We start from the raw sequence: 26,953 nt of genomic DNA on the forward strand, positions 1-26,953 counted from the left end.
AGGTTTGAGAGCAAGAGGAAAGCCAAAGTGGAGGACATAGTAATTGTGTGGTTTGGACACATTGAGGAATGTTAAAGACATTCCTAAATGTGTCCATGCAATGGATTCAACATTCCTGAATGCACCCTATGCAGGGTGTAACCTGCCTCCTGCCCTGAATCTCATGGGATAGGCTTCAGGTCCCCGGGGAAACTGTATACAGAATAAAATGGTGTAGGCAATGATGAAGACGATGCAAATCAGAGTGCACAGCTTAATCGAAGTTCCTTGGCCTGGTTGCGTATTTTTCGTTCCGTTCAAAGTGTGGTCCTTAATTGCATGAAGCTTTCACCTTCTCCTCGTTAGTATAGTGGACAGTATCTCCGCCTGTCACGCGGGGGCAAGTCGTGAATAGCTGGCATTCGGTGACAGCCAATGAAATTGAAGCATTTTTGCGGCTTTCCACGTGGTGTGACGTTGCTCAACTAATAGCATAAAATCGTCTAGACCCTGGTTCGAATCCCGCTCTGGGTGAAAATGTAAATTCTTTGTTTTATACTTTTTGCTTATGATTATCATTAAATTATAGTAAGGTGAGTGCTAATGTTTCATAGCTTAAGAAAAAAAAAATCTCAATTGCAAACATGCATTTAGTACTGAAGCATAACTTAATGTAATGTCATGGTTATATCAAAAACTCTGTTTGTGGCTGTTAAATAATAAGACTGACTTCATTTATTCAGCCGAAACACTTTTAATTGAAATTGCAATTAATTGTTACAATCTCCACACTCATTCATTTATTTTACTTCTCACTATACATTATTCACTTTTCTTAATGAAGCATGCAGAAATTATTATACTGTATTTTAAACACTCTTGGCAACAATAACAAAAACTATAAAGAACAAGAAGAAGAAAAAAAATACACACTTGAGAAACCACGGTCAGTCTCCCCCTTTCTCACATTATCATTTCTGTCTTTTCCCATCTTTGTCTTTTCATCTTATTGAATTTATAGTCCTGAAATTCTCTCCATTTCATGTCCTTCTCCATGCCCAGATCCTTCCTTCTCCATAATTCTACAGATCCTTGTACAAAAAAATACCTTTGCAGTTCAGTAATCTACTTCCCTGCCATTCCAGTGTAACCCGTGTGTACAAGTCGGCTGTTTGGGATGAGAAGGAAAGATTTAATAGAAGATTTAGTTTGTGAAAACGACTTGTGGTCCCAGCGCAGGAGGACGTTTGGTTAGACAGCTCTTTCAGGTCCTGATGCCTGTACCTTCTCTGGCAGTCGATGTCGTTTGCGGCGTAGCAGAAGCAGTAGCAGAAGCAGGAGCTGAAAGAAACATGGAAAAATAAAAATGAAATAAAGACTACATAGGCATGCACATTTCATAATAGGCATACTGATCATCAGTTTTTAATTTACAATACATAGATTCAAACTTGTTTGTGCATTTTACCTGTTACAAAGAAAAAATATTTTGTTTAATTAAGCATCACAAGCAAGCATAGTTTTTATAACATGTTATATAAATGCTCAGTGGACAACAAGGATTATAAATATTAAATATCAGTACAGGTACTTTTACTGTCTGTACTATCTAATTCTAACTGTCTAGGTTCCCTTTTACACAAATTAAACAAACACACATTATCCGTAAAGCTGGCAAAGGCCTGACACTGGCATGAAAATCCATTGGATACATAGGAGCTATCACAAAAACTATACATTTTTCACAATACAGTTTAACTTACTGTTACACAAACAGTACAAACAGTTATGGTTCTGTTATGGTTCCCTCCAAAGGATAATTCTGTGAAGACCATGGTACTACAGTGGGTATTTAATATGATACTGCCTGTGCTTTACCACACCAGCATTGTGTACAAACATATTTACTGTGGTACTGTATGAACAAAAATACCATATTAGGTACCTGCTGAACTGAAGTAAGTACCATGAAATTCACCCAAAGTGGATAAATATACTATATAACATTTCTTATGGGATAAACACATTAGAGTTAGATGTAACAGAATGAAATTTAGCGGGTTTTTTTTTTAATTAAATTTAGCGTTTTTGTCTCGTTGCTACTTCATCTAAATGCCCTCTAACTAAATGAATGAATGATGTGTTCAGTGTGTTTAGACGTGAACACGAGCGGTCAGTAAATGATGAAGGTTAACGCACACGATAAACAAGACAAAAAGATTACAGCGATGGCGGCGAGAAATGTATAGCAAGAGCTAAGATAAGGTCTGTTCATCTGTTAGTGTCTTATTCAAGTTAAAATTAATAATAATAAGAGAAAAAACTTACCGATCAGCGTGGTCTCTGTGTCGCGCAGGCGCACAGCGTCTGTCTGTCTCGCTCGGGTTCCCGTCTCGACCAATCAGCGCGCGGAACGACGCCGGCGGGCCACACAGCGCCACCGGCGGCCGAAGGTATATTACATCCGTAGTGGTTTAGCACTACCATTGAAAATGAATGGGAAACGGTTTAGGGTTTTTTCTAAGGCGGCTCGACCAATCAGCGCGCGACTCCGGTTCCCGGCTCGACCAATCAGCGCGCGGAACGAGCGCCGGCGGGCCACACAGCGCCGCCGGCGGCCGAATGTATAATTACATCCGTAGTGGTTTAGCACTACCATTGAAAATGAATGGGAAACGGTTTAGGGTTTTTTCTAAGGCGGCTCGACCAATCAGCGCGCGGAACGGGCGCCGGCGGGCTCCGCAGCGGCCACCGGCGGCCGAAAGTATATCGCATCCGTAGTGATTTAGCACTACCATTGAAAATGAATGGGAAACCGTTTAGGGATTTTTAGCTAAAGAATCCCCGGCCGCCGCGCGGAAGACCGGGGTTCGATTCCCCGACGGGGAGACGTTTTGCACTTTGCCGTGACTCGTTCAGGTCCCGAGGCTTGTGTCTGCTCCCCTCAGCATCAATTGCTCTGCCTTAGACCTCCGATTTAACACGATAGTTCCTACATGCTCATAGTTTCTCTGCTCACAAAACACCAGAGTAAAATAATCCACTAATTAATGGCCCCCTTATTCGGAAGACTGATTTGGGAATGTTGAAGACGAATCCCCCAGCTGTATTCTGTATCAGTTCCAGAGTCTCAATACAACTGAGAGGCAGACCTGCCTGGAGCAATTTGCCCTGGTCCAGGCTTGAAAAGCCAACGTGCCAAAAGAGCAACCGACTGGTGAGTGTGGAAAGAAATGCTTAAATCCGTTTCAGACTCAGAATATCAGAGGGTGTGGCACAGTTGTGTAGTGGTTAGCGTTGTCGCCTTGCAAATCCAGTGTCCGTAATCGATTCGAGTTTGTGTCTTCTCAGCGCCCTGAACGACGTGCCGACTTGTATGGCCTTTTTCATTTTCCCTGAGAGGCAAACCTGCCTGGTGCAAGCTGCCCTGTTCCAGTCTCGAAAAGCCAATGAACTACGACGTTTGAGAGGCAGAAAAGCCCTGAGGAGAGGGCGTAGCCATTGCAGCTACAATCTACGAGGTTTGAGAGCAAGAGGAAAGCCAAAGTGGAGGACATAGCAATTGTGTGGTTTGGACACATTGAGGAATGTTAAAGACATTCCTAAATGTGTCCATGCAATGGATTCAACATTCCTGAATGCACCCTATGCAGGGTGTAACCTGCCTCCTGCCCTGAATCTCATGGGATAGGCTTCAGGTCCCCGGGGGCCCTGTATACAGGATAAAATGGTGTAGGCAATGATGAAGACGATGCAAATCAGAGTGCACAGCTTAATCGAAGTTCCTTGGCCTGGTTGCGTATTTTTCGTTCCGTTCAAAGTGTGGTCCTTAATTGCGTGAAGCTTTCACCTTCTCCTCGTTAGTATAGTGGACAGTATCTCCGCCTGTCACGCGGAAGACCGGGGTTCGATTCCCCGACGGGGAGACGTTTTGCACTTTGCCGTGACTCGTTCAGGTCCCGAGGCTTGTGTCTGCTCCCCTCAGCATCAATTGCTCTGCCTTAGACCTCCGATTTAACACGATAGTTCCTACATGCTCATAGTTTCTCTGCTCACAAAACACCAGAGTAAAATAATCCACTAATTAATGGCCCCCTTATTCGGAAGACTGATTTGGGAATGTTGAAGACGAATCCCCCAACTGTATTCTGTATTCTGAGTGTGGAAAGAAATGCTTAAATCCGTTTCAGACTCAGAATATCAGAGGGTGTGGCACAGTTGTGTAGTGGTTAGCGTTGTCGCCTTGCAAATCCAGTGTCTGTGATCGATTCGAGTTTGTGTCTTCTCAGCGCCCTGAACGACGTGCCGATTTGTATGGCCTTTTTCATTTTCCCTAAAGGGAAACCTGCCTGGTGCAAGCTGCCCTGTTCCAGTCTCGAAAAGCCAATGAACTACGACGTTTGAGAGAAAGAGAAGCCCTGAGGAGAGGGCGTAGCCATTGCAGCTACAATCTACGAGGGTTGAGAGCAAGAGGAAAGCCAAAGTGGAGGACATAGTAATTGTGTGGTTTGGACACATTGAGGAATGTTAAAGACATTCCTAAATGTGTCCATGCAATGGATTCAACATTCCTGAATGCACCCTATGCAGGGTGTAACCTGCCTCCTGCCCTGAATCTCATGGGATAGGCTTCAGGTCCCCGGGGGAACTGTATACAGAATAAAATGGTGTAGGCAATGATGAAGACGATGCAAATCAGAGTGCACAGCTTAATCGAAGTTCCTTGGCCTGGTTGCGTATTTTTCGTTCCGTTCAAAGTGTGGTCCTTAATTGCATGAAGCTTTCACCTTCTCCTCGTTAGTATAGTGGACAGTATCTCCGCCTGTCACGCGGAAGACCGGGGTTCGATTCCCCGACGGGGAGACGTTTTGCACTTTGCCGTGACTCGTTCAGGTCCCGAGGCTTGTGTCTGCTCCCCTCAGCATCAATTGCTCTGCCTTAGACCTCCGATTTAACACGATAGTTCCTACATGCTCATAGTTTCTCTGCTCACAAAACACCAGAGTAAAATAATCCACTAATTAATGGCCCCCTTATTCGGAAGACTGATTTGGGAATGTTGAAGACGAATCCCCCAGCTGTATTCTGTATCAGTTCCAGAGTCTCAATACAACTGAGAGGCAGACCTGCCTGGAGCAATTTGCCCTGGTCCAGGCTTGAAAAGCCAACGTGCCAAAAGAGCAACCGACTGGTGAGTGTGGAAAGAAATGCTTAAATCCGTTTCAGACTCAGAATATCAGAGGGTGTGGCACAGTTGTGTAGTGGTTAGCGTTGTCGCCTTGCAAATCCAGTGTCCGTGATCGATTCGAGTTTGTGTCTTCTCAGCGCCCTGAACGACGTGCCGACTTGTATGGCCTTTTTCATTTTCCCTGAGAGGCAAACCTGCCTGGTGCAAGCTGCCCTGTTCCAGTCTCGAAAAGCCAATGAACTACGACGTTTGAGAGGCAGAGAAGCCCTGAGGAGAGGGCGTAGCCATTGCAGCTACAATCTACGAGGTTTGAGAGCAAGAGGAAAGCCAAAGTGGAGGACATAGTAATTGTGTGGTTTGGACACATTGAGGAATGTTAAAGACATTCCTAAATGTGTCCATGCAATGGATTCAACATTCCTGAATGCACCCTATGCAGGGTGTAACCTGCCCCCTGCCCTGAATCTCATGGGATAGGCTTCAGGTCCCCGGGGGCCCTGTATACAGGATAAAATGGTGTAGGCAATGATGAAGACGATGCAAATCAGAGTGCACAGCTTAATCGAAGTTCCTTGGCCTGGTTGCGTATTTTTCGTTCCGTTTAAAGTGTGGTCCGTAATTGCATGAAGCTTTCACCTTCTCCTCGTTAGTATAGTGGACAGTATCTCCGCCTGTCACGCGGAAGACCGGGGTTCGATTCCCCGACGGGGAGACGTTTTGCACTTTGCCGTGACTCGTTCAGGTCCCGAGGCTTGTGTCTGCTCCCCTCAGCATCAATTGCTCTGCCTTAGACCTCCGATTTAACACGATAGTTCCTACATGCTCATAGTTTCTCTGCTCACAATACACCAGAGTAAAATAATCCACTAATTAATGGCCCCCTTATTCGGAAGACTGATTTGGGAATGTTGAAGACGAATCCCCCAGCTGTATTCTGTATCAGTTCCAGAGTCTCAATACAACTGAGAGGCAGACCTGCCTGGAGCAATTTGCCCTGGTCCAGGCTTGAAAAGCCAACGTGCCAAAAGAGCAACCGACTGGTGAGTGTGGAAAGAAATGCTTAAATCCGTTTCAGACTCAGAATATCAGAGGGTGTGGCACAGTTGTGTAGTGGTTAGCGTTGTCGCCTTGCAAATCCAGGGTCCGTGATCGATTCGAGTTTGTGTCTTCTCAGCGCCCTGAACGACGTGCCGACTTGTATGGCCTTTTTCATTTTCCCTCAAAGGCAAACCTGCCTGGTGCAAGCTGCCCTGTTCCAGTCTCGAAAAGCCAATGAACTACGACGTTTGTGAGAAAGAGAAGCCCTGAGGAGAGGGCTTAGCCATTGCAGCTACAATCTACGAGGTTTGAGAGCAAGAGGAAAGCCACAGTGGAGGACATAGTAATTGTGTGGTTTGGACACATTGAGGAATGTTTAAGACATTCCTAAATGTGTCCATGCAATGGATTCAACATTCCTGAATGCACCCTATGCAGGGTGTAACCTGCCCCCTGCCCTGAATGTCATGGGATAGGCTTCAGGTCCCCGGGGGCCCTGTATACAGGATAAAATGGTGTAGGCAATGATGAAGACGATGCAAATCAGAGTGCACAGCTTAATCGAAGTTCCTTGGCCTGGTTGCGTATTTTTCGTTCCGTTCAAAGTGTGGTCCGTAATTGCATGAAGCTTTCACCTTCTCCTCGTTAGTATAGTGGACAGTATCTCCGCCTGTCACGCGGAAGACCGGGGTTCGATTCCCCGACGGGGAGACGTTTTGCACTTTGCCGTGACTCCTTCAGGTCCCGAGGCTTGTGTCTGCTCCCCTCAGCATCAATTGCTCTGCCTTAGACCTCCGATTTAACACGATAGTTCCTACATGCTCATAGTTTCTCTGCTCACAAAACACCAGAGTAAAATAATCCACTAATTAATGGCCCCCTTATTCGGAAGACTGATTTGGGAATGTTGAAGACGAATCCCCCAACTGTATTCTGTATTCTGAGTGTGGAAAGAAATGCTTAAATCCGTTTCAGACTCAGAATATCAGAGGGTGTGGCACAGTTGTGTAGTGGTTAGCGTTGTCGCCTTGCAAATCCAGTGTCCGTGATCGATTCGAGTTTGTGTCTTCTCAGCGCCCTGAACGACGTGCCGACTTGTATGGCCTTTTTCATTTTCCCTGAGAGGCAAACCTGCCTGGTGCAAGCTGCCCTGTTCCAGTCTCGAAAAGCCAATGAACTACGACGTTTGAGAGGCAGAGAAGCCCTGAGGAGAGGGCGTAGCCATTGCAGCTACAATCTACGAGGTTTGAGAGCAAGAGGAAAGCCAAAGTGGAGGACATAGTAATTGTGTGGTTTGGACACATTGAGGAATGTTAAAGACATTCCTAAATGTGTCCATGCAATGGATTCAACATTCCTGAATGCACCCTATGCAGGGTGTAACCTGCCTCCTGCCCTGAATCTCATGGGATAGGCTTCAGGTCCCCGGGGGCCCTGTATACAGGATAAAATGGTGTAGGCAATGATGAAGACGATGCAAATCAGAGTGCACAGCTTAATCGAAGTTCCTTGGCCTGGTTGCGTATTTTTCGTTCCGTTTAAAGTGTGGTCCGTCATTGCATGAAGCTTTCACCTTCTCCTCGTTAGTATAGTGGACAGTATCTCCGCCTGTCACGCGGAAGACCGGGGTTCGATTCCCCGACGGGGAGACGTTTTGCACTTTGCCGTGACTCCTTCAGGTCCCGAGGCTTGTGTCTGCTCCCCTCAGCATCAATTGCTCTGCCTTAGACCTCCGATTTAACACGATAGTTCCTACATGCTCATAGTTTCTCTGCTCACAAAACACCAGAGTAAAATAATCCACTAATTAATGGCCCCCTTATTCGGAAGACTGATTTGGGAATGTTGAAGACGAATCCCCAGCTGTATTCTGTATTCTGAGTGTGGAAAGAAATGCTTAAATCCGTTTCAGACTCAGAATATCAGAGGGTGTGGCACAGTTGTGTAGTGGTTAGCGTTGTCGCCTTGCAAATCCAGTGTCCGTGATCGATTCGAGTTTGTGTCTTCTCAGCGCCCTGAACGACGTGCCGACTTGTATGGCCTTTTTCATTTTCCCTGAGAGGCAAACCTGCCTGGTGCAAGCTGCCCTGTTCCAGTCTCGAAAAGCCAATGAACTACGACGTTTGTGAGAAAGAGAAGCCCTGAGGAGAGGGCGTAGCCATTGCAGCTACAATCTACGAGGTTTGAGAGCAAGAGGAAAGCCAAAGTGGAGGACATAGTAATTGTGTGGTTTGGACACATTGAGGAATGTTAAAGACATTCCTAAATGTGTCCATGCAATGGATTCAACATTCCTGAATGCACCCTATGCAGGGTGTAACCTGCCTCCTGCCCTGAATCTCATGGGATAGGCTTCAGGTCCCCGGGGGAACTGTATACAGAATAAAATGGTGTAGGCAATGATGAAGACGATGCAAATCAGAGTGCACAGCTTAATCGAAGTTCCTTGGCCTGGTTGCGTATTTTTCGTTCCGTTCAAAGTGTGGTCCTTAATTGCATGAAGCTTTCACCTTCTCCTCGTTAGTATAGTGGACAGTATCTCCGCCTGTCACGCGGGGGCAAGTCGTGAATAGCTGGCATTCGGTGACAGCCAATGAAATTGAAGCATTTTTGCGGCTTTCCACGTGGTGTGACGTTGCTCAACTAATAGCATAAAATCGTCTAGACCCTGGTTCGAATCCCGCTCTGGGTGAAAATGTAAATTCTTTGTTTTATACTTTTTGCTTATGATTATCATTAAATTATAGTAAGGTGAGTGCTAATGTTTCATAGCTTAAGAAAAAAAAAATCTCAATTGCAAACATGCATTTAGTACTGAAGCATAACTTAATGTAATGTCATGGTTATATCAAAAACTCTGTTTGTGGCTGTTAAATAATAAGACTGACTTCATTTATTCAGCCGAAACACTTTTAATTGAAATTGCAATTAATTGTTACAATCTCCACACTCATTAATTTATTTTACTTCTCACTATACATTATTCACTTTTCTTAATGAAGCATGCAGAAATTATTATACTGTATTTTAAACACTCTTGGCAACAATAACAAAAACTATAAAGAACAAGAAGAAGAAAAAAAATACACACTTGAGAAACCACGGTCAGTCTCCCCCTTTCTCACATTATCATTTCTGTCTTTTCCCATCTTTGTCTTTTCATCTTATTGAATTTATAGTCCTGAAATTCTCTCCATTTCATGTCCTTCTCCATGCCCAGATCCTTCCTTCTCCATAATTCTACAGATCCTTGTACAAAAAAATACCTTTGCAGTTCAGTAATCTACTTCCCTGCCATTCCAGTGTAACCCGTGTGTACAAGTCGGCTGTTTGGGATGAGAAGGAAAGATTTAATAGAAGATTTAGTTTGTGAAAACGACTTGTGGTCCCAGCGCAGGAGGACGTTTGGTTAGACAGCTCTTTCAGGTCCTGATGCCTGTACCTTCTCTGGCAGTCGATGTCGTTTGCGGCGTAGCAGAAGCAGTAGCAGAAGCAGGAGCTGAAAGAAACATGGAAAAATAAAAATGAAATAAAGACTACATAGGCATGCACATTTCATAATAGGCATACTGATCATCAGTTTTTAATTTACAATACATAGATTCAAACTTGTTTGTGCATTTTACCTGTTACAAAGAAAAAATATTTTGTTTAATTAAGCATCACAAGCAAGCATAGTTTTTATAACATGTTATATAAATGCTCAGTGGACAACAAGGATTATAAATATTAAATATCAGTACAGGTACTTTTACTGTCTGTACTATCTAATTCTAACTGTCTAGGTTCCCTTTTACACAAATTAAACAAACACACATTATCCGTAAAGCTGGCAAAGGCCTGACACTGGCATGAAAATCCATTGGATACATAGGAGCTATCACAAAAACTATACATTTTTCACAATACAGTTTAACTTACTGTTACACAAACAGTACAAACAGTTATGGTTCTGTTATGGTTCCCTCCAAAGGATAATTCTGTGAAGACCATGGTACTACAGTGGGTATTTAATATGATACTGCCTGTGCTTTACCACACCAGCATTGTGTACAAACATATTTACTGTGGTACTGTATGAACAAAAATACCATATTAGGTACCTGCTGAACTGAAGTAAGTACCATGAAATTCACCCAAAGTGGATAAATATACTATATAACATTTCTTATGGGATAAACACATTAGAGTTAGATGTAACAGAATGAAATTTAGCGGGTTTTTTTTTTAATTAAATTTAGCGTTTTTGTCTCGTTGCTACTTCATCTAAATGCCCTCTAACTAAATGAATGAATGATGTGTTCAGTGTGTTTAGACGTGAACACGAGCGGTCAGTAAATGATGAAGGTTAACGCACACGATAAACAAGACAAAAAGATTACAGCGATGGCGGCGAGAAATGTATAGCAAGAGCTAAGATAAGGTCTGTTCATCTGTTAGTGTCTTATTCAAGTTAAAATTAATAATAATAAGAGAAAAAACTTACCGATCAGCGTGGTCTCTGTGTCGCGCAGGCGCACAGCGTCTGTCTGTCTCGCTCGGGTTCCCGTCTCGACCAATCAGCGCGCGGAACGACGCCGGCGGGCCACACAGCGCCACCGGCGGCCGAAGGTATATTACATCCGTAGTGGTTTAGCACTACCATTGAAAATGAATGGGAAACGGTTTAGGGTTTTTTCTAAGGCGGCTCGACCAATCAGCGCGCGACTCCGGTTCCCGGCTCGACCAATCAGCGCGCGGAACGAGCGCCGGCGGGCCACACAGCGCCGCCGGCGGCCGAATGTATAATTACATCCGTAGTGGTTTAGCACTACCATTGAAAATGAATGGGAAACGGTTTAGGGTTTTTTCTAAGGCGGCTCGACCAATCAGCGCGCGGAACGGGCGCCGGCGGGCTCCGCAGCGGCCACCGGCGGCCGAAAGTATATCGCATCCGTAGTGATTTAGCACTACCATTGAAAATGAATGGGAAACCGTTTAGGGATTTTTAGCTAAAGAATCCCCGGCCGCCGCGCGGAAGACCGGGGTTCGATTCCCCGACGGGGAGACGTTTTGCACTTTGCCGTGACTCGTTCAGGTCCCGAGGCTTGTGTCTGCTCCCCTCAGCATCAATTGCTCTGCCTTAGACCTCCGATTTAACACGATAGTTCCTACATGCTCATAGTTTCTCTGCTCACAAAACACCAGAGTAAAATAATCCACTAATTAATGGCCCCCTTATTCGGAAGACTGATTTGGGAATGTTGAAGACGAATCCCCCAGCTGTATTCTGTATCAGTTCCAGAGTCTCAATACAACTGAGAGGCAGACCTGCCTGGAGCAATTTGCCCTGGTCCAGGCTTGAAAAGCCAACGTGCCAAAAGAGCAACCGACTGGTGAGTGTGGAAAGAAATGCTTAAATCCGTTTCAGACTCAGAATATCAGAGGGTGTGGCACAGTTGTGTAGTGGTTAGCGTTGTCGCCTTGCAAATCCAGTGTCCGTGATCGATTCGAGTTTGTGATTCGAACGACGTGCCGACTTGTATGGCCTTTTTCATTTTCCCTGAGAGGCAAACCTGCCTGGTGCAAGCTGCCCTGTTCCAGTCTCGAAAAGCCAATGAACTACGACGTTTGAGAGAAAGAGAAGACCTGAGGAGAGGGCGTAGCCATTGCAGCTACAATCTACGAGGTTTGAGAGCAAGAGGAAAGCCAAAGTGGAGGACATAGTAATTGTGTGGTTTGGACACATTGAGGAATGTTAAAGACATTCCTAAATGTGTCCATGCAATGGATTCAACTTTCCTGAATGCACCCTATGCAGGGTGTAACCTGCCTCCTGCCCTGAATCTCATGGGATAGGCTTCAGGTCCCCGGGGGAACTGTATACAGAATAAAATGGTGTAGGCAATGATGAAGACGATGCAAATCAGAGTGCACAGCTTAATCGAAGTTCCTTGGCCTGGTTGCGTATTTTTCGTTCCGTTCAAAGTGTGGTCCTTAATTGCATAAAGCTTTCACCTTCTCCTCGTTAGTATAGTGGACAGTATCTCCGCCTGTCACGCGGAAGACCGGGGTTTGATTCCCCGACGGGGAGACGTTTTGCACTTTGCCGTGACTCGTTCAGGTCCCGAGGCTTGTGTCTGCTCCCCTCAGCATCAATTGCTCTGCCTTAGACCTCCGATTTAACACGATAGTTCCTACATGCTCATAGTTTCTCTGCTCACAAAACACCAGAGTAAAATAATCCACTAATTAATGGCCCCCTTATTCGGAAGACTGATTTGGGAATGTTGAAGACGAATCCCCCAGCTGTATTCTGTATCAGTTCCAGAGTCTCAATACAACTGAGACGCAGACCTGCCTGGAGCAATTTGCCCTGGTCCAGGCTTGAAAAGCCAACGTGCCAAAAGAGCAACCGACTGGTGAGTGTGGAAAGAAATGCTTAAATCCGTTTCAGACTCAGAATATCAGAGGGTGTGGCACAGTTGTGTAGTGGTTAGCGTTGTCGCCTTGCAAATCCAGTGTCCGGGATCGATTCGAGTTTGTGTCTTCTCAGCGCCCTGAACGACGTGCCGACTTGTATGGCCTTTTTCATTTTCCCTGAGAGGCAAACCTGCCAGGTGCAAGCTGCCCTGTTCCAGTCTCGAAAAGCCAATGAACTACGACGTTTGTGAGAAAGAGAAGACCTGAGGAGAGGGCGTAGCCATTGCAGCTACAATCTACGAGGTTTGAGAGCAAGAGGAAAGCCAAAGTGGAGGACATAGTAATTGTGTGGTTTGGACACATTGAGGAATGTTAAAGACATTCCTAAATGTGTCCATGCAATGGATTCAACATTCCTGAATGCACCCTATGCAGGGTGTAACCTGCCTCCTGCCCTGAATCTCATGGGATAGGCTTCAGGTCCCAGGGGGAACTGTATACAGAATAAAATGGTGTAGGCAATGATGAAGACGATGCAAATCAGAGTGCACAGCTTAATCGAAGTTCCTTGGCCTGGTTGCGTATTTTTCGTTCCGTTCAAAGTGTGGTCCTTAATTGCATGAAGCTTTCACCTTCTCCTCGTTAGTATAGTGGACAGTATCTCCGCCTGTCACGCGGAAGACCGGGGTTCGATTCCCCGACGGGGAGACGTTTTGCACTTTGCCGTGACTCGTTCAGGTCCCGAGGCTTGTGTCTGCTCCCCTCAGCATCAATTGCTCTGCCTTAGACCTCCGATTTAACACGATAGTTCCTACATGCTCATAGTTTCTCTGCTCACAAAACACCAGAGTAAAATAATCCACTAATTAATGGCCCCCTTATTCGGAAGACTGATTTGGGAATGTTGAAGACGAATCCCCCAGCTGTATTCTGTATCAGTTCCAGAGTCTCAATACAACTGAGAGGCAGACCTGCCTGGAGCAATTTGCCCTGGTCCAGGCTTGAAAAGCCAACGTGCCAAAAGAGCAACCGACTGGTGAGTGTGGAAAGAAATGCTTAAATCCGTTTCAGACTCAGAATATCAGAGGGTGTGGCACAGTTGTGTAGTGGTTAGCGTTGTCGCCTTGCAAATCCAGTGTCCGTGATCGATTCGAGTTTGTGTCTTCTCAGCGCCCTGAACGACGTGCCGACTTGTATGGCCTTTTTCATTTTCCCTGAGAGGCAAACCTGCCTGGTGCAAGCTGCCCTGTTCCAGTCTCGAAAAACCAATGAACTACGACGTTTGTGAGAAAGAGAAGACCTGAGGAGAGGGCGTAGCCATTGCAGCTACAATCTACGAGGTTTGAGAGCAAGAGGAAAGCCAAAGTGGAGGACATAGTAATTGTGTGGTTTGGACACATTGAGGAATGTTAAAGACATTCCTAAATGTGTCCATGCAATGGATTCAACATTCCTGAATGCACCCTATGCAGGGTGTAACCTGCCTCCTGCCCTGAATCTCATGGGATAGGCTTCAGGTCCCCGGGGGAACTGTATACAGAATAAAATGGTGTAGGCAATGATGAAGACGATGCAAATCAGAGTGCACAGCTTAATCGAAGTTCCTTGGCCTGGTTGCGTATTTTTCGTTCCGTTCAAAGTGTGGTCCTTAATTGCATGAAGCTTTCACCTTCTCCTCGTTAGTATAGTGGACAGTATCTCCGCCTGTCACGCGGGGGCAAGTCGTGAATAGCTGGCATTCGGTGACAGCCAATGAAATTGAAGCATTTTTGCGGCTTTCCACGTGGTGTGACGTTGCTCAACTAATAGCATAAAATCGTCTAGACCCTGGTTCGAATCCCGCTCTGGGTGAAAATGTAAATTCTTTGTTTTATACTTTTTGCTTATGATTATCATTAAATTATAGTAAGGTGAGTGCTAATGTTTCATAGCTTAAGAAAAAAAAAATCTCAATTGCAAACATGCATTTAGTACTGAAGCATAACTTAATGTAATGTCATGGTTATATCAAAAACTCTGTTTGTGGCTGTTAAATAATAAGACTGACTTCATTTATTCAGCCGAAACACTTTTAATTGAAATTGCAATTAATTGTTACAATCTCCACACTCATTAATTTATTTTACTTCTCACTATACATTATTCACTTTTCTTAATGAAGCATGCAGAAATTATTATACTGTATTTTAAACACTCTTGGCAACAATAACAAAAACTATAAAGAACAAGAAGAAGAAAAAAAATACACACTTGAGAAACCACGGTCAGTCTCCCCCTTTCTCACATTATCATTTCTGTCTTTTCCCATCTTTGTCTTTTCATCTTATTGAATTTATAGTCCTGAAATTCTCTCCATTTCATGTCCTTCTCCATGCCCAGATCCTTCCTTCTCCATAATTCTACAGATCCTTGTACAAAAAAATACCTTTGCAGTTCAGTAATCTACTTCCCTGCCATTCCAGTGTAACCCGTGTGTACAAGTCGGCTGTTTGGGATGAGAAGGAAAGATTTAATAGAAGATTTAGTTTGTGAAAACGACTTGTGGTCCCAGCGCAGGAGGACGTTTGGTTAGACAGCTCTTTCAGGTCCTGATGCCTGTACCTTCTCTGGCAGTCGATGTCGTTTGCGGCGTAGCAGAAGCAGTAGCAGAAGCAGGAGCTGAAAGAAACATGGAAAAATAAAAATGAAATAAAGACTACATAGGCATGCACATTTCATAATAGGCATACTGATCATCAGTTTTTAATTTACAATACATAGATTCAAACTTGTTTGTGCATTTTACCTGTTACAAAGAAAAAATATTTTGTTTAATTAAGCATCACAAGCAAGCATAGTTTTTATAACATGTTATATAAATGCTCAGTGGACAACAAGGATTATAAATATTAAATATCAGTACAGGTACTTTTACTGTCTGTACTATCTAATTCTAACTGTCTAGGTTCCCTTTTACACAAATTAAACAAACACACATTATCCGTAAAGCTGGCAAAGGCCTGACACTGGCATGAAAATCCATTGGATACATAGGAGCTATCACAAAAACTATACATTTTTCACAATACAGTTTAACTTACTGTTACACAAACAGTACAAACAGTTATGGTTCTGTTATGGTTCCCTCCAAAGGATAATTCTGTGAAGACCATGGTACTACAGTGGGTATTTAATATGATACTGCCTGTGCTTTACCACACCAGCATTGTGTACAAACATATTTACTGTGGTACTGTATGAACAAAAATACCATATTAGGTACCTGCTGAACTGAAGTAAGTACCATGAAATTCACCCAAAGTGGATAAATATACTATATAACATTTCTTATGGGATAAACACATTAGAGTTAGATGTAACAGAATGAAATTTAGCGGGTTTTTTTTTTAATTAAATTTAGCGTTTTTGTCTCGTTGCTACTTCATCTAAATGCCCTCTAACTAAATGAATGAATGATGTGTTCAGTGTGTTTAGACGTGAACACGAGCGGTCAGTAAATGATGAAGGTTAACGCACACGATAAACAAGACAAAAAGATTACAGCGATGGCGGCGAGAAATGTATAGCAAGAGCTAAGATAAGGTCTGTTCATCTGTTAGTGTCTTATTCAAGTTAAAATTAATAATAATAAGAGAAAAAACTTACCGATCAGCGTGGTCTCTGTGTCGCGCAGGCGCACAGCGTCTGTCTGTCTCGCTCGGGTTCCCGTCTCGACCAATCAGCGCGCGGAACGACGCCGGCGGGCCACACAGCGCCACCGGCGGCCGAAGGTATATTACATCCGTAGTGGTTTAGCACTACCATTGAAAATGAATGGGAAACGGTTTAGGGTTTTTTCTAAGGCGGCTCGACCAATCAGCGCGCGACTCCGGTTCCCGGCTCGACCAATCAGCGCGCGGAACGAGCGCCGGCGGGCCACACAGCGCCGCCGGCGGCCGAATGTATAATTACATCCGTAGTGGTTTAGCACTACCATTGAAAATGAATGGGAAACGGTTTAGGGTTTTTTCTAAGGCGGCTCGACCAATCAGCGCGCGGAACGGGCGCCGGCGGGCTCCGCAGCGGCCACCGGCGGCCGAAAGTATATCGCATCCGTAGTGATTTAGCACTACCATTGAAAATGAATGGGAAACCGTTTAGGGATTTTTAGCTAAAGAATCCCCGGCCGCCGCGCGGAAGACCGGGGTTCGATTCCCCGACGGGGAGACGTTTTGCACTTTGCCGTGACTCGTTCAGGTCCCGAGGCTTGTGTCTGCTCCCCTCAGCATCAATTGCTCTGCCTTAGACCTCCGATTTAACACGATAGTTCCTACATGCTCATAGTTTCTCTGCTCACAAAACACCAGAGTAAAATAATCCACTAATTAATGGCCCCCTTATTCGGAAGACTGATTTGGGAATGTTGAAGACGAATCCCCCAGCTGTATTCTGTATCAGTTCCAGAGTCTCAATACAACTGAGAGGCAGACCTGCCTGGAGCAATTTGCCCTGGTCCAGGCTTGAAAAGCCAACGTGCCAAAAGAGCAACCGACTGGTGAGTGTGGAAAGAAATGCTTAAATCCGTTTCAGACTCAGAATATCAGAGGGTGTGGCACAGTTGTGTAGTGGTTAGCGTTGTCGCCTTGCAAATCCAGTGTCCGTGATCGATTCGAGTTTGTGATTCGAACGACGTGCCGACTTGTATGGCCTTTTTCATTTTCCCTGAGAGGCAAACCTGCCTGGTGCAAGCTGCCCTGTTCCAGTCTCGAAAAGCCAATGAACTACGACGTTTGAGAGAAAGAGAAGACCTGAGGAGAGGGCGTAGCCATTGCAGCTACAATCTACGAGGTTTGAGAGCAAGAGGAAAGCCAAAGTGGAGGACATAGTAATTGTGTGGTTTGGACACATTGAGGAATGTTAAAGACATTCCTAAATGTGTCCATGCAATGGATTCAACTTTCCTGAATGCACCCTATGCAGGGTGTAACCTGCCTCCTGCCCTGAATCTCATGGGATAGGCTTCAGGTCCCCGGGGGAACTGTATACAGAATAAAATGGTGTAGGCAATGATGAAGACGATGCAAATCAGAGTGCACAGCTTAATCGAAGTTCCTTGGCCTGGTTGCGTATTTTTCGTTCCGTTCAAAGTGTGGTCCTTAATTGCATAAAGCTTTCACCTTCTCCTCGTTAGTATAGTGGACAGTATCTCCGCCTGTCACGCGGAAGACCGGGGTTCGATTCCCCGACGGGGAGACGTTTTGCACTTTGCCGTGACTCGTTCAGGTCCCGAGGCTTGTGTCTGCTCCCCTCAGCATCAATTGCTCTGCCTTAGACCTCCGATTTAACACGATAGTTCCTACATGCTCATAGTTTCTCTGCTCACAAAACACCAGAGTAAAATAATCCACTAATTAATGGCCCCCTTATTCGGAAGACTGATTTGGGAATGTTGAAGACGAATCCCCCAGCTGTATTCTGTATCAGTTCCAGAGTCTCAATACAACTGAGACGCAGACCTGCCTGGAGCAATTTGCCCTGGTCCAGGCTTGAAAAGCCAACGTGCCAAAAGAGCAACCGACTGGTGAGTGTGGAAAGAAATGCTTAAATCCGTTTCAGACTCAGAATATCAGAGGGTGTGGCACAGTTGTGTAGTGGTTAGCGTTGTCGCCTTGCAAATCCAGGGTCCGGGATCGATTCGAGTTTGTGTCTTCTCAGCGCCCTGAACGACGTGCCGACTTGTATGGCCTTTTTCATTTTCCCTGAGAGGCAAACCTGCCAGGTGCAAGCTGCCCTGTTCCAGTCTCGAAAAGCCAATGAACTACGACGTTTGTGAGAAAGAGAAGCCCTGAGGAGAGGGCGTAGCCATTGCAGCTACAATCTACGAGGTTTGAGAGCAAGAGGAAAGCCAAAGTGGAGGACATAGTAATTGTGTGGTTTGGACACATTGAGGAATGTTAAAGACATTCCTAAATGTGTCCATGCAATGGATTCAACATTCCTGAATGCACCCTATGCAGGGTGTAACCTGCCTCCTGCCCTGAATCTCATGGGATAGGCTTCAGGTCCCAGGGGGAACTGTATACAGAATAAAATGGTGTAGGCAATGATGAAGACGATGCAAATCAGAGTGCACAGCTTAATCGAAGTTCCTTGGCCTGGTTGCGTATTTTTCGTTCCGTTCAAAGTGTGGTCCTTAATTGCATGAAGCTTTCACCTTCTCCTCGTTAGTATAGTGGACAGTATCTCCGCCTGTCACGCGGAAGACCGGGGTTCGATTCCCCGACGGGGAGACGTTTTGCACTTTGCCGTGACTCGTTCAGGTCCCGAGGCTTGTGTCTGCTCCCCTCAGCATCAATTGCTCTGCCTTAGACCTCCGATTTAACACGATAGTTCCTACATGCTCATAGTTTCTCTGCTCACAAAACACCAGAGTAAAATAATCCACTAATTAATGGCCCCCTTATTCGGAAGACTGATTTGGGAATGTTGAAGACGAATCCCCCAGCTGTATTCTGTATCAGTTCCAGAGTCTCAATACAACTGAGAGGCAGACCTGCCTGGAGCAATTTGCCCTGGTCCAGGCTTGAAAAGCCAACGTGCCAAAAGAGCAACCGACTGGTGAGTGTGGAAAGAAATGCTTAAATCCGTTTCAGACTCAGAATATCAGAGGGTGTGGCACAGTTGTGTAGTGGTTAGCGTTGTCGCCTTGCAAATCCAGTGTCCGTGATCGATTCGAGTTTGTGTCTTCTCAGCGCCCTGAACGACGTGCCGACTTGTATGGCCTTTTTCATTTTCCCTGAGAGGCAAACCTGCCTGGTGCAAGCTGCCCTGTTCCAGTCTCGAAAAGCCAATGAACTACGACGTTTGAGAGGCAGAGAAGCCCTGAGGAGAGGGCGTAGCCATTGTAGCTACAATCTACGAGGTTTGAGAGCAAGAGGAAAGCCAAAGTGGAGGACATAGTAATTGTGTGGTTTGGACACATTGAGGAATGTTAAAGACATTCCTAAATGTGTCCATGCAATGGATTCAACATTCCTGAATGCACCCTATGCAGGGTGTAACCTGCCTCCTGCCCTGAATCTCATGGGATAGGCTTCAGGTCCCCGGGGGAACTGTATACAGAATAAAATGGTGTAGGCAATGATGAAGACGATGCAAATCAGAGTGCACAGCTTAATCGAAGTTCCTTGGCCTGGTTGCGTATTTTTCGTTCCGTTCAAAGTGTGGTCCTTAATTGCATGAAGCTTTCACCTTCTCCTCGTTAGTATAGTGGACAGTATCTCCGCCTGTCACGCGGAAGACCGGGGTTCGATTCCCCGACGGGGAGACGTTTTGCACTTTGCCGTGACTCGTTCAGGTCCCGAGGCTTGTGTCTGCTCCCCTCAGCATCAATTGCTCTGCCTTAGACCTCCGATTTAACACGATAGTTCCTACATGCTCATAGTTTCTCTGCTCACAAAACACCAGAGTAAAATAATCCACTAATTAATGGCCCCCTTATTCGGAAGACTGATTTGGGAATGTTGAAGACGAATCCCCCAGCTGTATTCTGTATCAGTTCCAGAGTCTCAATACAACTGAGAGGCAGACCTGCCTGGAGCAATTTGCCCTGGTCCAGGCTTGAAAAGCCAACGTGCCAAAAGAGCAACCGACTGGTGAGTGTGGAAAGAAATGCTTAAATCCGTTTCAGACTCAGAATATCAGAGGGTGTGGCACAGTTGTGTAGTGGTTAGCGTTGTCGCCTTGCAAATCCAGTGTCCGTGATCGATTCGAGTTTGTGTCTTCTCAGCTCCCTGAACGACGTGCCGACTTGTATGGCCTTTTTCATTTTCCCTGAGAGGCAAACCTGCCTGGTGCAAGCTGCCCTGTTCCAGTCTCGAAAAGCCAATGAACTACGACGTTTGAGAGGCAGAGAAGACCTGAGGAGAGGGCGTAGCCATTGTAGCTACAATCTACGAGGTTTGAGAGCAAGAGGAAAGCCAAAGTGGAGGACATAGTAATTGTGTGGTTTGGACACATTGAGCAATGTTAAAGACATTCCTAAATGTGTCCATGCAATGGATTCAACATTCCTGAATGCACCCTATGCAGGGTGTAACCTGCCTCCTGCCCTGAATCTCATGGGATAGGCTTCAGGTCCCCGGGGGCCCTGTATACAGGATAAAATGGTGTAGGCAATGATGAAGACGATGCAAATCAGAGTGCACAGCTTAATCGAAGTTCCTTGGCCTGGTTGCGTATTTTTCGTTCCGTTCAAAGTGTGGTCCTTAATTGCATGAAGCTTTCACCTTCTTCTCGTTAGTATAGTGGACAGTATCTCCGCCTGTCACGCGGAAGACCGGGGTTCGATTCCCCGACGGGGAGACGTTTTGCACTTTGCCGTGACTCGTTCAGGTCCCGAGGCTTGTGTCTGCTCCCCTCAGCATCAATTGCTCTGCCTTAGACCTCCGATTTAACACGATAGTTCCTACATGCTCATAGTTTCTCTGCTCACAAAACACCAGAGTAAAATAATCCACTAATTAATGGCCCCCTTATTCGGAAGACTGATTTGGGAATGTTGAAGACGAATCCCCCAGCTGTATTCTGTATCAGTTCCAGAGTCTCAATACAACTGAGAGGCAGACCTGCCTGGAGCAATTTGCCCTGGTCCAGGCTTGAAAAGCCAACGTGCCAAAAGAGCAACCGACTGGTGAGTGTGGAAAGAAATGCTTAAATCCGTTTCAGACTCAGAATATCAGAGGGTGTGGCACAGTTGTGTAGTGGTTAGCGTTGTCGCCTTGCAAATCCAGTGTCCGTGATCGATTCGAGTTTGTGATTCGAACGACGTGCCGACTTGTATGGCCTTTTTCATTTTCCCTGAGAGGCAAACCTGCCTGGTGCAAGCTGCCCTGTTCCAGTCTCGAAAAGCCAATGAACTACGACGTTTGAGAGGCAGAGAAGCCCTGAGGAGAGGGCGTAGCCATTGCAGCTACAATCTACGAGGTTTGAGAGCAAGAGGAAAGCCAAAGTGGAGGACATAGTAATTGTGTGGTTTGGACACATTGAGGAATGTTAAAGACATTCCTAAATGTGTCCATGCAATGGATTCAACATTCCTGAATGCACCCTATGCAGGGTGTAACCTGCCTCCTGCCCTGAATCTCATGGGATAGGCTTCAGGTCCCCGGGGGAACTGTATACAGAATAAAATGGTGTAGGCAATGATGAAGACGATGCAAATCAGAGTGCACAGCTTAATCGAAGTTCCTTGGCCTGGTTGCGTATTTTTCGTTCCGTTCAAAGTGTGGTCCTTAATTGCATAAAGCTTTCACCTTCTCCTCGTTAGTATAGTGGACAGTATCTCCGCCTGTCACGCGGAAGACCGGGGTTCGATTCCCCGACGGGGAGACGTTTTGCACTTTGCCGTGACTCGTTCAGGTCCCGAGGCTTGTGTCTGCTCCCCTCAGCATCAATTGCTCTGCCTTAGACCTCCGATTTAACACGATAGTTCCTACATGCTCATAGTTTCTCTGCTCACAAAACACCAGAGTAAAATAATCCACTAATTAATGGCCCCCTTATTCGGAAGACTGATTTGGGAATGTTGAAGACGAATCCCCCAGCTGTATTCTGTATCAGTTCCAGAGTCTCAATACAACTGAGAGGCAGACCTGCCTGGAGCAATTTGCCCTGGTCCAGGCTTGAAAAGCCAACGTGCCAAAAGAGCAACCGACTGGTGAGTGTGGAAAGAAATGCTTAAATCCGTTTCAGACTCAGAATATCAGAGGGTGTGGCACAGTTGTGTAGTGGTTAGCGTTGTCGCCTTGCAAATCCAGTGTCCGTGATCGATTCGAGTTTGTGTCTTCTCAGCGCCCTGAACGACGTGCCGACTTGTATGGCCTTTTTCATTTTCCCTGAGAGGCAAACCTGCCTGGTGCAAGCTGCCCTGTTCCAGTCTCGAAAAGCCAATGAACTACGACGTTTGAGAGAAAGAGAAGACCTGAGGAGAGGGCGTAGCCATTGCAGCTACAATCTACGAGGTTTGAGAGCAAGAGGAAAGCCAAAGTGGAGGACATAGTAATTGTGTGGTTTGGACACATTGAGGAATGTTAAAGACATTCCTAAATGTGTCCATGCAATGGATTCAACATTCCTGAATGCACCCTATGCAGGGTGTAACCTGCCTCCTGCCCTGAATCTCATGGGATAGGCTTCAGGTCCCCGGGGTAACTGTATACAGAATAAAATGGTGTAGGCAATGATGAAGACGATGCAAATCAGAGTGCACAGCTTAATCGAAGTTCCTTGGCCTGGTTGCGTATTTTTCGTTCCGTTCAAAGTGTGGTCCTTAATTGCATGAAGCTTTCACCTTCTCCTCGTTAGTATAGTGGACAGTATCTCCGCCTGTCACGCGGAAGACCGGGGTTCGATTCCCCGACGGGGAGACGTTTTGCACTTTGCCGTGACTCGTTCAGGTCCCGAGGCTTGTGTCTGCTCCCCTCAGCATCAATTGATCTGCCTTAGACCTCCGATTTAACACGATAGTTCCTACATGCTCATAGTTTCTCTGCTCACAAAACACCAGAGTAAAATAATCCACTAATTAATGGCCCCCTTATTCGGAAGACTGATTTGGGAATGTTGAAGACGAATCCCCCAGCTGTATTCTGTATCAGTTCCAGAGTCTCAATACAACTGAGAGGCAGACCTGCCTGGAGCAATTTGCCCTGGTCCAGGCTTGAAAAGCCAACGTGCCAAAAGAGCAAGCGACTGGTGAGTGTGGAAAGAAATGCTTAAATCCGTTTCAGACTCAGAATATCAGAGGGTGTGGCACAGTTGTGTAGTGGTTAGCGTTGTCGCCTTGCAAATCCAGTGTCCGTGATCGATTCGAGTTTGTGTCTTCTCAGCGCCCTGAACGACGTGCCGACTTGTATGGCCTTTTTCATTTTCCCTGAGAGGCAAACCCGCCTGGTGCAAGCTGCCCTGTTCCAGTCTCGAAAAGCCAATGAACTACGACGTTTGAGAGGCAGAGAAGCCCTGAGGAGAGGGCGTAGCCATTGTAGCTACAATCTACGAGGTTTGAGAGCAAGAGGAAAGCCAAAGTGGAGGACATAGTAATTGTGTGGTTTGGACACATTGAGCAATGTTAAAGACATTCCTAAATGTGTCCATGCAATGGATTCAACATTCCTGAATGCACCCTATGCAGGGTGTAACCTGCCTCCTGCCCTGAATCTCATGGGATAGGCTTCAGGTCCCCGGGGGCCCTGTATACAGGATAAATCGGTGTAGGCAATGATGAAGACGATGCAAATCAGAGTGCACAGCTTAATCGAAGTTCCTTGGCCTGGTTGCGTATTTTTCGTTCCATTCAAAGTGTGGTCCTTAAGTGCATGAAGCTTTCACCTTCTCCTCGTTAGTATAGTGGACAGTATCTCCGCCTGTCACGCGGAAGACCGGGGTTCGATTCCCCGACGGGGAGACGTTTTGCACTTTGCCGTGACTCCTTCAGGTCCCGAGGCTTGTGTCTGCTCCCCTCAGCATCAATTGCTCTGCCTTAGACCTCCATTTCAACACAATAGTTCCTACATGCTCATAGTTTCTCTGCTCACAAAACACCAGAGTAAAATAATCCACTAATCAGTGGCCCCCTTATTCGGAAGACTAATTTGGGAATGTTGAAGACGAATCCCCCAGCTGTATTCTGTATCAGTTCCAGAGTCTCAATACAACTGAGAGGCAGACCTGCCTGGAGCAATTTGCCCTGGTCCAGGCTTGAAAAGCCAACGTGCCAAAAGAGCAACCGACTGGTGAGTGTGGAAAGAAATGCTTAAATCCGTTTCAGACTCAGAATATCAGAGGGTGTGGCACAGTTGTGTAGTGGTTAGCATTGTCGCCTTGCAAATCCAGGGTCCGGGATCGATTCGAGTTTGTGTCTTCTCAGCGCCCTGAACGACGTGCCGACTTGTATGGCCTTTTTCATTTTCCCTGAGAGGCAAACCTGCCAGGTGCAAGCTGCCCTGTTCCAGTCTCGAAAAGCCAATGAACTACGACGTTTGTGAGAAAGAGAAGCCCTGAGGAGAGGGCTTAGCCATTGCAGCTACAATCTACGAGGTTTGAGAGCAAGAGGAAAGCCACAGTGGAGGACATAGTAATTGTGTGGTTTGGACACATTGAGGAATGTTTAAGACATTCCTAAATGTGTCCATGCAATGGATTCAACATTCCTGAATGCACCCTATGCAGGGTGTAACCTGCCCCCTGCCCTGAATGTCATGGGATAGGCTTCAGGTCCCCGGGGGCCCTGTATACAGGATAAAATGGTGTAGGCAATGATGAAGACGATGCAAATCAGAGTGCACAGCTTAATCGAAGTTCCTTGGCCTGGTTGCGTATTTTTCGTTCCGTTTAAAGTGTGGTCCGTCATTGCATGAAGCTTTCACCTTCTCCTCGTTAGTATAGTGGACAGTATCTCCGCCTGTCACGCGGAAGACCGGGGTTCGATTCCCCGACGGGGAGACGTTTTGCACTTTGCCGTGACTCCTTCAGGTCCCGAGGCTTGTGTCTGCTCCCCTCAGCATCAATTGCTCTGCCTTAGACCTCCATTTCAACACAATAGTTCCTACATGCTCATAGTTTCTCTGCTCACAAAACACCAGAGTAAAATAATCCACTAATCAGTGGCCCCCTTATTCGGAAGACTAATTTGGGAATGTTGAAGACGAATCCCCCAGCTGTATTCTGTATCAGTTCCAGAGTCTCAATACAACTGAGAGGCAGACCTGCCTGGAGCAATTTGCCCTGGTCCAGGCTTGAAAAGCCAACGTGCCAAAAGAGCAACCGACTGGTGAGTGTGGAAAGAAATGCTTAAATCCGTTTCAGACTCAGAATATCAGAGGGTGTGGCACAGTTGTGTAGTGGTTAGCGTTGTCGCCTTGCAAATCCAGTGTCCGTGATCGATTCGAGTTTGTGTCTTCTCAGCGCCCTGAACGACGTGCCGACTTGTATGGCCTTTTTCATTTTCCCTGAGAGGCAAACCTGCCTGGTGCAAGCTGCCCTGTTCCAGTCTCGAAAAGCCAATGAACTACGACGTTTGAGAGGCAGAGAAGCCCTGAGGAGAGGGCGTAGCCATTGTAGCTACAATCTACGAGGTTTGAGAGCAAGAGGAAAGCCAAAGTGGAGGACATAGTAATTGTGTGGTTTGGACACATTGAGGAATGTTAAAGACATTCCTAAATGTGTCCATGCAATGGATTCAACATTCCTGAATGCACCCTATGCAGGGTGTAACCTGCCTCCTGCCCTGAATCTCATGGGATAGGCTTCAGGTCCCCGGGGGAACTGTATACAGAATAAAATGGTGTAGGCAATGATGAAGACGATGCAAATCAGAGTGCACAGCTTAATCGAAGTTCCTTGGCCTGGTTGCGTATTTTTCGTTCCGTTCAAAGTGTGGTCCTTAATTGCATGAAGCTTTCACCTTCTCCTCGTTAGTATAGTGGACAGTATCTCCGCCTGTCACGCGGAAGACCGGGGTTCGATTCCCCGACGGGGAGACGTTTTGCACTTTGCCGTGACTCGTTCAGGTCCCGAGGCTTGTGTCTGCTCCCCTCAGCATCAATTGCTCTGCCTTAGACCTCCGATTTAACACGATAGTTCCTACATGCTCATAGTTTCTCTGCTCACAAAACACCAGAGTAAAATAATCCACTAATTAATGGCCCCCTTATTCGGAAGACTGATTTGGGAATGTTGAAGACGAATCCCCCAGCTGTATTCTGTATCAGTTCCAGAGTCTCAATACAACTGAGAGGCAGACCTGCCTGGAGCAATTTGCCCTGGTCCAGGCTTGAAAAGCCAACGTGCCAAAAGAGCAACTGACTGGTGAGTGTGGAAAGAAATGCTTAAATCCGTTTCAGACTCAGAATATCAGAGGGTGTGGCACAGTTGTGTAGTGGTTAGCGTTGTCGCCTTGCAAATCCAGTGTCCGTGATCGATTCGAGTTTGTGTCTTCTCAGCGCCCTGAACGACGTGCCGACTTGTATGGCCTTTTTCATTTTCCCTGAGAGGCAAACCTGCCTGGTGCAAGCTGCCCTGTTCCAGTCTCGAAAAGCCAATGAACTACGACGTTTGAGAGGCAGAGAAGCCCTGAGGAGAGGGCGTAGCCATTGCAGCTACAATCTACGAGGTTTGAGAGCAAGAGGAAAGCCAAAGTGGAGGACATAGTAATTGTGTGGTTTGGACACATTGAGGAATGTTAAAGACATTCCTAAATGTGTCCATGCAATGGATTCAACATTCCTGAATGCACCCTATGCAGGGTGTAACCTGCCTCCTGCCCTGAATCTCATGGGATAGGCTTCAGGTCCCCGGGGGCCCTGTATA

At 46.1% G+C, this 26,953-nt stretch overlaps 14 non-coding genes across 14 annotated transcripts; all 14 read left to right on the forward strand.

The window, feature by feature from the left end:
* Positions 1-3,833: 3,833 nt before the first annotated feature.
* On the forward strand, positions 3,834-3,905 carry trnad-guc (transfer RNA aspartic acid (anticodon GUC)). The gene has a single exon. It is a non-coding gene; the product is annotated as a tRNA-Asp (tRNA).
* An 865-nt stretch (positions 3,906-4,770) lies between these two features.
* On the forward strand, positions 4,771-4,842 carry trnad-guc (transfer RNA aspartic acid (anticodon GUC)). The gene has a single exon. It is a non-coding gene; the product is annotated as a tRNA-Asp (tRNA).
* A 965-nt stretch (positions 4,843-5,807) lies between these two features.
* On the forward strand, positions 5,808-5,879 carry trnad-guc (transfer RNA aspartic acid (anticodon GUC)). Its single transcript has one exon. It is a non-coding gene; the product is annotated as a tRNA-Asp (tRNA).
* A 965-nt stretch (positions 5,880-6,844) lies between these two features.
* trnad-guc (transfer RNA aspartic acid (anticodon GUC)) lies at positions 6,845-6,916 on the forward strand. Its single transcript has one exon. It is a non-coding gene; the product is annotated as a tRNA-Asp (tRNA).
* An 866-nt stretch (positions 6,917-7,782) lies between these two features.
* Positions 7,783-7,854, forward strand: trnad-guc (transfer RNA aspartic acid (anticodon GUC)). The gene has a single exon. It is a non-coding gene; the product is annotated as a tRNA-Asp (tRNA).
* A 5,389-nt stretch (positions 7,855-13,243) lies between these two features.
* On the forward strand, positions 13,244-13,315 carry trnad-guc (transfer RNA aspartic acid (anticodon GUC)). The gene has a single exon. It is a non-coding gene; the product is annotated as a tRNA-Asp (tRNA).
* A 4,452-nt stretch (positions 13,316-17,767) lies between these two features.
* trnad-guc (transfer RNA aspartic acid (anticodon GUC)) lies at positions 17,768-17,839 on the forward strand. Its single transcript has one exon. It is a non-coding gene; the product is annotated as a tRNA-Asp (tRNA).
* Positions 17,840-18,804: 965 nt separating this feature from the next.
* trnad-guc (transfer RNA aspartic acid (anticodon GUC)) lies at positions 18,805-18,876 on the forward strand. The gene has a single exon. It is a non-coding gene; the product is annotated as a tRNA-Asp (tRNA).
* A 965-nt stretch (positions 18,877-19,841) lies between these two features.
* On the forward strand, positions 19,842-19,913 carry trnad-guc (transfer RNA aspartic acid (anticodon GUC)). The gene has a single exon. It is a non-coding gene; the product is annotated as a tRNA-Asp (tRNA).
* A 1,991-nt stretch (positions 19,914-21,904) lies between these two features.
* trnad-guc (transfer RNA aspartic acid (anticodon GUC)) lies at positions 21,905-21,976 on the forward strand. Its single transcript has one exon. It is a non-coding gene; the product is annotated as a tRNA-Asp (tRNA).
* Positions 21,977-22,941: 965 nt separating this feature from the next.
* trnad-guc (transfer RNA aspartic acid (anticodon GUC)) lies at positions 22,942-23,013 on the forward strand. Its single transcript has one exon. It is a non-coding gene; the product is annotated as a tRNA-Asp (tRNA).
* Positions 23,014-23,978: 965 nt separating this feature from the next.
* Positions 23,979-24,050, forward strand: trnad-guc (transfer RNA aspartic acid (anticodon GUC)). The gene has a single exon. It is a non-coding gene; the product is annotated as a tRNA-Asp (tRNA).
* Positions 24,051-25,015: 965 nt separating this feature from the next.
* Positions 25,016-25,087, forward strand: trnad-guc (transfer RNA aspartic acid (anticodon GUC)). The gene has a single exon. It is a non-coding gene; the product is annotated as a tRNA-Asp (tRNA).
* A 965-nt stretch (positions 25,088-26,052) lies between these two features.
* Positions 26,053-26,124, forward strand: trnad-guc (transfer RNA aspartic acid (anticodon GUC)). The gene has a single exon. It is a non-coding gene; the product is annotated as a tRNA-Asp (tRNA).
* Positions 26,125-26,953: the final 829 nt, after the last annotated feature.

The sequence above is a fragment of the Clarias gariepinus genome, chromosome 8, assembly GCF_024256425.1.
Source record: "Clarias gariepinus isolate MV-2021 ecotype Netherlands chromosome 8, CGAR_prim_01v2, whole genome shotgun sequence".
Lineage (NCBI taxonomy): Eukaryota > Metazoa > Chordata > Actinopteri > Siluriformes > Clariidae > Clarias > Clarias gariepinus.